At 42.3% G+C, this 14,252-nt stretch overlaps 3 long non-coding RNA genes across 3 annotated transcripts; 1 reads left to right on the forward strand and 2 right to left on the reverse strand.

Moving 5' to 3' along the window:
- Positions 1 to 290: 290 nt before the first annotated feature.
- On the reverse strand, positions 291 to 1,082 carry LOC123506191. Its single transcript, XR_006675370.1, has 3 exons — positions 964 to 1,082; positions 546 to 809; positions 291 to 428 (listed from the first exon to the last, which is right to left on the reverse strand). It is a non-coding gene; the product is annotated as an uncharacterized LOC123506191 (long non-coding RNA).
- Positions 1,083 to 8,932: 7,850 nt separating this feature from the next.
- Positions 8,933 to 10,580, forward strand: LOC123506196. The gene is made up of 3 exons (XR_006675371.1): positions 8,933 to 8,984; positions 10,214 to 10,338; positions 10,464 to 10,580. It is a non-coding gene; the product is annotated as an uncharacterized LOC123506196 (long non-coding RNA).
- Positions 10,581 to 12,660: 2,080 nt separating this feature from the next.
- Positions 12,661 to 13,742, reverse strand: LOC123506200. Its single transcript, XR_006675373.1, has 3 exons — positions 13,529 to 13,742; positions 13,076 to 13,363; positions 12,661 to 12,958 (listed from the first exon to the last, which is right to left on the reverse strand). It is a non-coding gene; the product is annotated as an uncharacterized LOC123506200 (long non-coding RNA).
- Positions 13,743 to 14,252: the final 510 nt, after the last annotated feature.

The following is a 14,252-nucleotide window of genomic DNA, read 5'->3' on the forward strand; positions in this document are numbered from 1 at the left end:
TATAAATGGTTAGTTTGACCTGCAAGACCAAAAGAGAAAGATCATTCTGTCCTGCATAAGAAAAAGAAAAGCATTAGTTTGACCTGTAAGAGTGAGAAAGATTAGTTTGACCTGCCAGAGATAAGGAGAGATATTAGTTTGACCTGTAAGAAATAACTAGTAATTACACCTGAAAAAAAAAATAATAATAATCTTACTTACACACACACACACACACACACACACGACGCTTATTTAGGCAAAAGTCAAGATAGAACCATTTGCTGACCTTTTCCATCTCCATTGCGAGGTTTGCATACTTCCATCCAGCTTGTACAGAACACTGCCTCTGTGCGGCTCTAGTCATCAGCAGCCAGCGTGTCTGCGGTCATCTCTTCAGAACACGCACCAACACACCCCAGACCACTGAACGCACCTACCACGCAACCCTGAACAACAAAAAACACCATATCAAACCACACACACAAAAAATAAATAAAACAATAAAAGTGATCAGAAACTGTACATCATTTCATTAACCGTACTAAACCCAATCATTCACGTACCATATGATAGCACGTGCACGCCCACCACCACCACCAGCACCAGCACGAGGCTCCAGGATCGCCGCCACGGTGTGCTAACCAGGGCATTACTGGGGAAGACTAGATAATTAACATGTACCTGGAAGAGAATGGTTAGCCTTGCCGCCTATCGCCCTATGCCTAACACCTAACGCCTAGCAAACCGTAATTTGTACTTGCCTTTATTCCGAAGGGTTGCTCCAGCGGTGACAGTCCCACGGTGTGACCTGTGATACGGGTACTCACCTGTAAAGAGGAGAAGGAGGGAGTTAGTGTGGTGTGCTTATCAAAGGTAGTATTTCATTATTAACGGAGGTCAGTATAGGAGTCACGTGGTTCAGGTTAATGCTTAGTACTTTATTGCAGTGATAATGAGGCTTAAATAACAACCTCAACTTACCAAATCCAACGCGAGGAAGACGCATTCAATAGGATCAACTAACGCACACTATCTATCACTACACTAACCGCGACGCCACGCACGCACACACAAGGAACCGCACTCGCCCGCCGCCATAACACAAAAGGCCGAGGATTTGTTCAGCTGGTGTGGGATCACCTCGAATGTGCTGCCCTTCCTTTGGCTGACACACGCCCTCATATCCACACCGCACTATAACATCACACTAACTTTGTGCTCACTGAGACACATTTCAGCGCTAACAAAAAGAGATATGTGGGAGATTAATTATATACCACACTCGATTGGTTTTCTTGCCACACTTTCGCACACGGACATGAAACGAGAGGCTGCTAACTGCTTGTTATCCTCACGCCACACACTCCCCCTATGGCCCCATCCCCTCCTGCCTGCCCTTCCGCCTCCCTTCCCTCGTCTCTGCTTCTCCGTCACTTAGAGGCTACCCAACGCCACCTCCCTTACCCATGTTCTAATCTTCCTTTATCTAATACTACTATTACTAACTACTACTACTACTACTACTACTACTACTACTACTACTAACAATGTCAATAAATCAAGAGGTCATTTTTATTAGTGTATTTCTTCAGTTCACAAATCACAAGCTTCATTATTTCCATCATTCCTCATTTTTGTAATCATTATTTGCATTTTTCCTGTTCAAATCAGCTGGTCACACACACACACACACACACACACACACACACACACACTCACACAATAAAGATATGATGAAGAAATTAATTAGTACGTTAATTAGACCAAGATTGGAATATGCTGGAGTGGTTTGGTCCCCTTATAAAAAGAAGCATATAAGGAAGTTGGAGAGATTGCAGAGAATGGCAACAATAATGGTTACGGAATTGGCAGAAATGACCTATGAGGAGAGATTAAAAGAAATTAATTTGCCTACCTTGGAACAAAGAAGAGAAAGAGGAGATTTAATACAGGTTTATAAACTGTTGAACGGTTAGGATGAAGTGGATAATGAGCAAATGATGTTAAGAGAGGAAAATTTAAATCGAACTACGAGATTGCATAGTAAAAAGATAGCCAAGGGAATATGCTTGAAGGATGTGAAGAAATATAGTTTCCCACAAAGATGTGTGGAGGTGTGGAATGGTTTGAGTGAGGAGGTGGTGTCAGCAAGGAGTGTGCATAGTTTTAAAGGAAAGTTGGATGTGTGTAGATATGGAGACGGGGCCACACGAGTATGATACCCAGGCCCTGTAAAATTACAACTAGGTGAATACACACACACACATACACACACACACACACACAAAGTAGTAACACAACATACAGGCAAATTATTCATATACCATCTTGTACACGTCAAAACAACAATAATAATAACAATAATAATAATAATAATAATAATAATAATAATTAGTCAACATTTTCCTTTATTCAAACTATTTAACACACAAAAAGGTGCAATATGATACGAGAGAGAGAGAGAGAGAGAGAGCGCAGGGCGGAGGGTGCAGCCAGACAGTGCTCTACGCCTCTCACAGCACACGATAATGGTACAAGTCCCTGAGAACAGAGCACAGGTTGACTCTCATTGTCAGGGTCACCACCAGCAGGAGCGGCAGCAGCGGCAGGGCGTACAGGATGACTCGCGGGGGCTGCAGGATGGGCAGGGCTGCCAAAACAATGATAATAATGATGTTTTACGCCTGTTCTTGTTATCATCTTTCTTTTTTATTGTTATTTATTGTTTTGTGTGTGTTTTGAAGGTTGTAGGATTTTCAGGGCTGACAAAATAATGATAATAATGATAATAATAATTATTATCGCCGCATGCCAAGGGGTCTGTCTGCGCGACGATAAGGAAACACGCAAACCAGCAGAAGTAAATTGTATGTTAGTTAAGGTTTTAATGCTAAGGACCAAAACTGAAGTTAAGACGCCACTAGAGTATAGTGAAGTAACGAATAAGGAGAGACAGGCTTGGTGATGGCAGGGCGAAGGAAGAGAGGCGAAGATGTTTACACTGGAAATTGGTGAGTCTTGAGGAGTATACTGTACCTCCCCTACACGATGGGTCACCAGGTTATCCTGTCTACTACCGTCCGTGGCAGTCCCGGGACACAGGAGAGGGACAGAAGGGAGCAGGGTGTTATACAAGTAACATCGTGAGTTGAGCTTGCTCCACACACACACACACACACACACACACACACACACACACACAACACGTAACTGTGGTGAAGATGCTTTGTGTTGTGATTATTGTCATTGAGTGAAGGTGTGGAGTTAATTTGTGGTGTATTGTCACTGTACTGTGCATAAGTATTTAGCATGTTAAGCATCTTAGGGTGAAGTAGTGGCAAGCAGAACACTACTATGCTTTTCAACAGCTGTGTGACCTCGATTGTCTCGGTAACGAAGTGTTGGATCACCATTACACTTTGCCACAGCATATTTCACACCAAGCGCTATTTTTTCACAGCACAGTGCATTACCACAAGTGTATGAGTAAGCTGCATACTCTTCACAATCGAGACAAATTTCAGATATCCGGAGAAGGCATTCAGACAGTCACTACTACGTCACACCCTAGCCCCATCCACCCCTCTCCCCCTGTGTATACCCTCCTCTCTATCACTCCTTATCCCCTTCCTCAACAACTATCTCTCTCTCTCTCTCTCTCTCTCTCTCTCTCTCAACCACTGAGAGGTATGGTATATGGCACTCCCACTGGTGCATCCATTAAGCCACTTGTTTGCCAACATTCTCGTTCGTTATCAACCTTCACGCTATCGTAATCAAGGCTTTATTTACACATTATTTCACTCTAAATAAATGACAAGTCTACGTTGGTATACCACATTCTTTATATACTTCAGGAAAACAACGCGCACCGTAGGTTATGAGAGAGAGAGAGAGAGAGAGAGAGAGAGAGAGATAGTGTGTGTACCATTAAGACAGCTTTGGCATATTCCATTATCCTTGTTAGGTTCGCGGGATCTGCAAACACTCGCTACCACCACCACCACCACTTCCCCCTTGTATCTACACACCCAAATTAATGGCAATGTTTTTTGTGGTATTAATAATTCAATTTTAAGGAGAATTTAGGTTACATATATAGAGATTTAATTGTAGACATGGAATGCAACTCTACGCGGGCTATTTGAATGGGTTAAATGCGGCGCTCAGAGTAATATCACTAACAAACACCTAAAACACACACAAAACACACACAAAACTCACTAAAAACACCCCACATCAACACCAACACACCCCAAACCACTTAAAACACACCCAAAACACCATGCAACACCTCAAAATGCCACAAAACACACACAAAACTCACTAAACACAACATATATACTCCAAAATCGTTCCTAACACACACCCAAACCACTTACAACACCATGCAACACCTCAAAATGCCGCAAAACACACCCAAAACTCACTAGAAACACACAGTACACACCAAACCACTCCTACACACACCCAACACACCCCAAACCACTTGCAACACCCAAAACACACTCAAAACACCATGCAACACCTCAAAATGCCCCCCAAACACACCCAAAACTTGCTAGACACACCCAACATACACCAAATCCCCCTCACACACCCAAAAGACCCGTAACACACACCCACACATCTTAAAACACTCAAAACTAACCCAAAACACACTCAAAACACCATGTAACACCTCAAAATGGCGCAATATACACCCAAAACTTACTAAATACACTCAGTACACACTAAAATCACTTAAAACACTCAAAACTGTCCCAAAACACACTCAAAACACCATGCAACACCTCAAAATGCCCCCAAAACACACTCAAAACATGCCAGTACTCAAATACACCTCCACACCACACTCAAGGCACGTCAAATACACCTAAGAGGCTTAAAACACACGAAATACACCCATAACACACTTATAATATCCCCAAACACCCTGCAACACACTTAAAACACCCCAAATGTGTCCCAAATTCAACACAATGCATTATAAAGAACGTTAGGATTAAAAGGGACACTTACCTAAATATTACACCTTGGCTCCTTCTCCTATTCCGCCTCTATTTCTCGTTTCTTCTTCGCCCTCCTCCTTTGCTTCTCCTTCGTCTTCCTTCTGTTGCTTCCGTCTTGACGTGTGAGCCTAGAAACACATCAAAACACAAGATATTACACAAAATATTGAGGATAAGGAGGGTGACTTAAGTATTGTGACTTGGCTTCTCCTCCTCTTCCTTCTCTCTCTCTCCTTCCTTCCTCTTTATCCTCCTTTATTTCTCCTTTCTACTTCCTTCTGCTACTACTATCTACACACCTCAACCTAGAAATACACGAAAACACGCAGGAATCACCAGATATTAGGCAAAATATTGACGAACTGCGGGTTTGGAAAAGAGGCGGCAGCCCGGGGCTATGTTGAGTCACCACCTGGGCTGTGGTCATCATAGAGAACGGGAGAGCGGGGGTCACTCGCCTAAATTACGTAAATCATTTCATTTTAAAAATGACTTTTCGAAAGAACGAAGCCACGGCCGAATGCTTGTTATTTTATGACGTGATAAATAGTAAAACTAAGTTTAAAAATATCAAAACAACTCCAGCTTAACTAGTTTTCAAAAAATGTCTAAATTAAGTATGCTAAAAATAAAACAACATTCAAACTCATAAATCTGCTAAAACGCCCTGTAAAGTCAAGCCATTTTCACTTGGCGAGTGTTTGACCACATTTGAGGGAGTGTGAGGTATCTTTCAAGGCATTCCACAGCGAGTTACACCGACAACCACAAACGTCACCAAATAAAATAAAGAAAAATAACATGTTTTTTCAACACCACCAAACACCATTTCAAAGTCCACACATTTCACTCAATAGATTGATTTCACGCCTAAAAGAGGACAGCCGATCCTTTGACACCACAAAGGCCCACTTATACCTTCAAATAAGAAACCTCAAAATTCGAGAGGGAAAATTTTCACCGTTGAAAAGCCTTTAACACACGCCATAAAACACCACTAAACGCCACATATTTACCCAACACAGGCGCGCAACACACTTCAAACACAACGAAACATTTATACAAACCATAAAAACACACCATGGAAGCGTAATATTACCCTCACGAAATATTAGAAAAAAGTATTGGACCGAGCAGGCTGCCGGGGAGGAGGGTGGCGGGGGACCGGAGGGGTAGGTAACATCCGGGGACCTGGAGGCGGGAACAGCGGCGGCGCGGGATCCATATGTTGCCTTTAAAATCTCACCACAACAAAATGAAGCTATATCGGGAAGAAATGACCATGGGAGATGAAATAGTAGACTGGTGGGTGCACTCTGGCACATGTTTGGCTTACGGTAAGTGAAGGACGCAAATAACAACGGCGAATATACACAACTTGCCTCTATGACCGCTTGTTTACCTAATCACCTTTACAAATCTGGGTACAGTTCGAGGTATTTTCACTCCCGTAGGTAAATGAATGCCAAAGATAAGCGAATGGCCTTAAACACACCTTGAGTAAGTGAAGGAGGGTGTGGTGAAGGCTGCAGGTCATGGTGGCTTGCCTTGCACTGCTGGTTCACTCTTGTCTTGCCGCTTGTGCTGCTAAAAACTGCCTGGGAATATGGTAACACTTCACTTCATTGTGTGTGTGTGTGTGTTTAGCTTGGTTCTGTGTGTGTTTGAGTGTGTTCACGAGTGTTTTTGGGTCTATATGGGTGTGTTTTGAGCATTTAAGGCTGTGTGTATGTGTGTAAGTGTGTGTTTAGCTTCATTCTGTGTGTGTTTGAGTGTGTTTTGAGTATCTATGGCTGTGCGTGAATGCGTCTGGGTGTGTAGATAGACTGAGCAGTAAACACCAAAACACCACCGCTAGCACCACCACCACTGTATGCGCGTGAAGGCTGTGCTGTCTGTACGGTACACAACTGTCAATGATAACTCCCCATTACTACAGCTATTATTAATGGGACATAATGGTTATTCTCGCTTCACGTATCGAGTTAATGGTTAGTGTGAAATCTTAATCCTCTCTTTCTCTTCGTGATCGTGTCCTGTGCTGGTGATCTTGGTGAAGGGGGAAGTATTGAAGGTGGTAGCGAGTGTTTGCATCTACCACGCCCAAGCAAGGAAAATGGTTTAGACCTAAGCTGTCTTAATGGTACACTATCATATTCTCTCTCTCTCTCTCTCTCTCTCTCTCTCTCTCTCTCTCACACACATACACACACACACACACAAGGTGTGCCCGTGCAAAGGAGCAAAGAGATGGAGCATGGAAAAGGTGGAGGAGAAATAGAAAAGCAGTAAATAAGGAAAACTTGAAGACAGCGAGAAATGAATATGTTAAGGTGAGGAAGGAAGAGGAGAGGAACTATGAAAAATGCAAGGAGCAACCAAAATTGTTCTACAGATTCATCAATGGAAAAATTAGGCAAAAAGAAACAATAGAAAGGTTAAAAGGAGAGAACGGGATGGTGGAAGACCCAAACAGTATGGCAGAACTGTTAAATTGTAAATTCCAGGAGGTCTTTACTAAGGAATCTAAATTTGAGAGGCCACAGGGTAATAGAGAGACAGTGTATATGAAAGAGATTAAAGTAACCAAGCTTGAAATAAAAGAGTTAATGAAGGAACTGGATGAAGAGAAGGCAATGGGACCGGATGAAGTCTCAGGCAGAATACTGAAAGAATGTAGAGAACAACTAGCAAGTCCTTTATACAACATCATAAAATGCTCAATACAAAATGGAACAGTGCCAGTAGAATGGAAAAGAGAGACATACAATTTGCTAAGGAATATTTGAGTAGCATTTCACTACATGGACAAAGAAATGATGAAGAAATTGATAAGTACTATAATAAGACCCAGATTGGAATATGCAGGAGTAGTGTGGACCCCTCATAAAAAGAAACACATAAGGAAGTTGGAGAGACTACAAAAAATGGCTACAAGAATGGTTCCAGAATTTGAAGGGATGACATATGAGGAGAGACTAAAGGCTATGGATCTACCAACCTTGGAGCAGAGAAGGGAGAGAGGAGACCTGATACAACTTTATAAATGGATCAACGGAATGGACCAAGTGGATAATGAGAAACTGATCCTGAGAGAAGAATATGACATCCGAAGCACAAGATCGCATAGTAAAAAGCTGAGAAAGGGACGATGTCTGAGAGATGTTAAAAAATAGAGTTTCCCGCAAAGATGTGTTGAGACGTGGAACAGTTTAGATGAAGAAGTAGTGTCTGCAACGAGTGTGCACACTTTTAAAGTAAGATTGGATAAGTGTAGATATGGAGACGGGGCCACACCACCATAAACCCCAGGCCCTGGAAAACTACAACTAGCTAAATACAACTAGGTAAATACACACACACACACACACACACACACATACAGAGAGAGAGAGAGAGAGAGAGACAGACAGAGCGATAGACAGACAAAAACAGATTGACAGACAGACACACACACACACACACACACACACACACACACACACCGCGTAGTGTAGTGGTTAGCACGCTCGACTCACAATCGAGAGGCCCGGGTTCGAGTCCCTGCGCGGCGAGGGAAATGGGCGTGGCTCTTAATGTGTGGGGTGTGTTCACCTAGTAGTAAATAGGTACGGGGTGTAACTGGAGGGGTTGTGGCCTCGCTTTCCCTGTGTGTGGAGTGTGTTGTGGTCTCAGTCATACCCGAAGATCGGTCTATGAGCTCTGTGCTCGCTCCGTAATGGGGAAGACTGGCTGGGTGACCAGTAGACGACCGAGGTGAATTACATACATATAAAAAAACACTTATACTTAGATGAATTCAAAATATTACTCAGATAAAAACAACAACAAATATTTATCAGATCTGTTTTTAATCCGAACATACCAAAAAAGTGAAGAAAGGTAACACTAAATAGCAAACTGACAAAATAGGCGCCGTTACAAAGTCAGAATGGAGCGACGCCCAGCGGAGGCAAAGGGGGAGGAGGAAAACACATTCTGACAAATACGGTGAATATTTCATACGTTTTACATTTTTTTACCCATTCCTAACCATTTTTTAACCGATTTTAAGCCTGCAACACTTAGCTACATTCTTTAGGCACAAATCTAGGCCTATAAACACATGCAATGTATATGGACATGTTGCGGGGTGTTTGAGTGTGTTTATGGGGTGTATAAGCAACACCAAACACCACCACCACCACCACCACACGGCCATCATCACCACTGTTTGTTGACATGGAGCAGACAGACGTGCACTCGACACACCACACTTCTTTCCCTCCTTACACACTAATCCCTTATCAACACCACTGCCACACCTTACACACCTGTTCCTTGGTGCATTAATAACCTCCACCACCTCTGTCACGGCCCTGTCACCTCTATGCAGGCTGAAAATATAACGGCACTCAAGTGAGCTCAACCGTGTGTCTTGGCGGGAGGTATATACCCACGCCATCATCACCTGTGGCTCTCTAAAGGAATTCACTCTCTTCTCCTTCCCCGCTATCAATTCCAATACTATGTCCTTCTACCTCTTCAATTCTCACTCTTTCCAAATTAGCCAACTATTTTATGTGGAATAGTCAGTGTTATTAGGGTTTTACTTTATTTAAGGATACGAGTAGCCATTGGGAGCTTCAAAATGTCGACATTACCAAACTCATCATTCACAATACAATACATTACAATACTATGTCCTTGCTTGTGTTAAATTCTCAGTATTTCAAAGTTATCTGGGAATTATGTGTGGAATACTCAATGTTTTTATGGTTTTAATTTATTTGAAGATATAAGTAGCCGTGGGGAGGAGCTTCAAAATGTCGACATTACCAAACTCAACATTCACAACGCACAATATATAAACCTAATAAAAAAATACACAAATAAATACAAGAAAAGAATCTGAAACAACAAAAATAACACAATCATTAAAAAAAACATGATAAAAAGTGCGAGATAAGAGACAAATTATCGACATTACCACCACCACCACCACCACCACCACCATTACAACTCATGACATTCAAAACCAATAAAAATCAACGCAAATAAATAAAATGAGTATGGTGTGTGTGGTGATAGAGGGAAAGAGAGCAGTGTGGTGTATGGTGTCTCTCTCTCTCTCTCTCTCTCTCTCTCTCTCTCTCTCTCTCTCAAGCCTCCTGTGATGGCGGAAGGAAATGGAATAGTGTTGTAAAAGTAGACTAATGTGTTAATTGTGACATTTCCAGGATGCTTGTGAGCCTTGAATATTAAAGGACGCAGGAACACATGACAGGAGGCTTGTGAGCTTTGACATTAATAATTTACAAGAGCGGGAACTCATCGCTACGAGACTCTTATCTGGCCAGCTGTGGTGAGTTGCCAAGTACGAAGAAAACGGTGTAATCAAATAACGCTGTGTTAGGTTCATTTACAAACCAACAAAAATAATCATCTCATCTTTCAAGAGTTTTTGTAGCTATTATCTTGATATTACAGGTTACAGCGACACACGGCGGCCTAATGAAGACTGAGCAAGGAAAGAGGTCGCTAGTGAAGAAGGGTCTAGCTGTAGCTAACATGACTGACTAGCTTGGGCGAAGTAACACAGACAGACACTTAAAGAAGAATATAAGACTATAAGAATATGAGAAAAGAATATTGTCAGTAAACTACTAATGAATGCACAATTAGCTATCACTTTGAATGAGTCAGTTTGCATCCCTGCTTGTTTGTGTTTGTTTTGCAGTGATGATAGGTTGCAGTTTTCATTTGGTGTATATACCAGTACGTCCTCTTACCTGGAAACACAATTCCGGTGTCCGATTATCTCTTGGCTACACTGAACCTTATTACAGTACGTATATTCCCTCGGGAGTGCTAAAGTCTAGTATTCCCTCGTGAGCGCCTAACACTCAACCTTATGTATTATTCCCTCGGCAGTCGTGTAAATACCAGAGTGAACCAGTCACCGCCTCACCAGTCACCGGTCACCACCCTCGCTCAACCATCCACCCACCATACACAGTTACACACACTCACATACACCGGAAACTTATATATACACAAGGAAATCAGCCATATTTTGATCTTTCTTAAGTATGCTTTACAGTAACAAAACCATTCCATAGCATAAGTACAGTACAATCTTCCTACATCTTGGCTAGCCTCACGTAGCCTACACATGCCGCTGCCTCCCCGCTCGGCTCCCAATGCCAGCTCGCTCACTTGCTCATCCACACCACACCGAACATTCACAACCTTGTTCATGTTACTGTATTCAAACAAAGGAAGACGAGATTCAGAACACTATACTGACAAATGTCAATACAAACAAGATACATGTGACTAAACAGAACATACAAGCTATACAAACATACTAAATATATTACACACTAAACAAGAATCCAGATGAAAGGAAACATGGAAAACATTAAAAAATAGCAAAAACAGACGAAAGAGAAGAAACACAACGATACAGTCAGAATAGATGGAAAATAAGAGAGGAGAGAGAAAGTTGAGAAAGGTGTGTGTGTGTGTGTGTGTGTGTGTGTGTGTGTGTGTGTGTGTGTGTGTGTGTGTGAACAAAATGTGGCAGGAAAGATCCGGGTCTAATGATGATCCTTTGGCATTTGTCTTTCACTTAGTTATCTCTACAAATACAGTGACAGGAAGATTAGTGAGACAGTTCATTAATAATGTCCCTAAAAAGTATTGTGATATCATGCATGGTGTGATGCAAGATATTATAGTAAGAAGTGACTCTTCCAGACGACACACGTATAAAGACATTAATCCTGAACTTACAGGTCATGATGTTTATAAAATTAAACACACAATTAGTGAAAACCAAGGAGTGTGTTTTACAAGATTTGGTGTGAGTGGACATTCCTTAATGTGTGAAACAGGAGGTGGAACAGGCGAGGCAGCGGTCGACTCCCTCTCGAAGAGCGTGTGTGTCTGTGTGGTGATGTTCAAACTGAGAGACATGTTGTGGACAATTGTGTATGGACTCATCACATTAGAGACACATAACTTGACAACAATGGAACACCTATTTCATGACAATTTTGCACCTGATGTGACTTGTAGAATAATTCACCTGATCTTGTCAACAAATCACCAGTGTTTTGTGAATGTTATTGTATAGTTTGAATGTTACTGAAAATATCTGCACTACGGAATGTGACACATGTAATGCTATATGTACACCTTGACTTACTAATAAGTGTTTGTGAAAAGAATATTGTACTTGCTGTGGTCAATAAACTAAACTAAACTAAACTAAAAACTGTGTGTGTTGTGGGGGGTGGGGGTGACAGTGGCGAGCTGGTCATTGTTGGCTGGTAACGCCGTAAGTACTAAATAGGATCAGAGGCGAGGGATGATAATGGAATATGAGCAGTGGTAAAAATAACAATTGTTTCACCTAGAGCTGCATGACAGAGAGAGAGAGAGAGAGAGAGAGAGAGAGAGAGAGAGAGAGAGAGAGAGAGAGAGAGAGAGAGAGAGTATTAGTTTGAGCTGCTAGGAAAAAAAAAAGATTAGTTTGACCTGAAAGAGAAAAAGAGAAAGATTACAGTTTGTCCTCCATTAAATAAAAAAAAAAGTTTGGCCATTAAGAGAACAATATAAATGGTTAGTTTGACCTGTAAGAGTGAGAAAGATTAGTTTGACCTGCCAGAGAAAAGGAGAGATATTAGTTTGACCTGTAAGAAATAACTAGTAATTAGACCTGAAAAAAAGATAATAATAATCTTACCTACACACACACACACACACACACACACGACGCTTATTTTCGGCAAAAGTCAAGATAGAACCATTTGCTGACCTTTTCCATCTTCATTGCGAGGTTTGCATACTTCCATCCAGCTTGTACAGAACACTGCCTCTGTGCGGCTCTAGTCATCAGCAGCCAGCGTGTCTGCGGTCATCTCTTCAGAACACGCACCAACACACCCCAGACCACTGAACGCACCTACCACGCAACCCTGAACAACAAAAAACACCATATCAAACCACACACACAAAAAATAAATAAAACTATAAAAGTGATCAGAAACTGTACATCATTTCACTAACCGTACTAAACCCAATCATTCACGTACCATATGATAGCACGTGCACGCCCACCACCACCACCAGCACCAGCACGAGGCTCCAGAATCGCCGCCACGGTGTGCTAACCAGGGCATTACTGGGAAAGACTAGATAATTAACATGTACCTGGAAGAGAAGGTTAGTTTGTACCTGGAAGAGAATGGTTAGCCGCGCCGCCTATCGCCCTATGCCTAACACCTAACGCCTAGGAAACAGTAATTTGTACTTGACTTTATTCCGAAGGGTTGCTCCAGCGGTGACAGTCCCACGGTGTGACCTGTGATACGGGTACTCACCTGTAAAGAGGAGAAGGAGGGAGTTAGTGTGGTGTGCTTATCAAAGGTACTATTTCATTATTAACGGAGATCAGTATAGGAGTCACGTGGTTCAGGTTAATGCTTAGTAGCGGCTTAGTACTTTATTGCAGTGATAATGAGGCTTAAATAACAACCTCAACTTACCAAATCCAACGCGAGGAAGACGCATTCAATAGGATCAACTAACGCACACTATCTATCACTACACTAACCGCGACGCCACGCACGCACACACAAGGAACCGCACTCGCCCGCCGCCATAACACAAAAGGCCGAGGATTTGTTCAGCTGGTGTGGGATCACCTCGAATGTGCTGCCCTTCCTTTGGCTGACACACGCCCTCATATCCACACCGCACTATAACATCACACTAACTTTGTGCTCAGAGACACATTTCAGCGCTAACAAAAAGAGGAGATTGGTGGGAGATTAATTATATACCGCACTCGATTGGTTTTCTTGCCACACTTTCGCACAGGGACATGGAACGAGAGGCTGCTAACTGCTTGTTATCCTCACGCCACACACTCCCCCTATGGCCCCATCCCCTCCTGCCTGCCTTCCTTTCACCCCATCCACCCTGCCGGGCTACCTTCAACCTTCCGCCTCCCTTCCCTCGTCTCTGCTTCTCCGTCACTTAGAGGCTTCCTTTATCTAATACTACTACTACTACTACTATTACTACTACTACCACCGCTACCACTACTACTACTATACTAATACTGTTACTACTACTCAACCTTATGCTACAACTACTACTACTACTACTACTACTACTACTACTACTACTATCACTACTACTTTCAGAATATAATAGAGAGAGAGAGAGAGAGAAGGATGTGCCTGATTCAAATAATAACATACTACT

This window comes from Portunus trituberculatus, chromosome 2 (assembly GCF_017591435.1).
Source record: "Portunus trituberculatus isolate SZX2019 chromosome 2, ASM1759143v1, whole genome shotgun sequence".
NCBI classification, from domain to species: Eukaryota; Metazoa; Arthropoda; class Malacostraca; order Decapoda; family Portunidae; genus Portunus; species Portunus trituberculatus.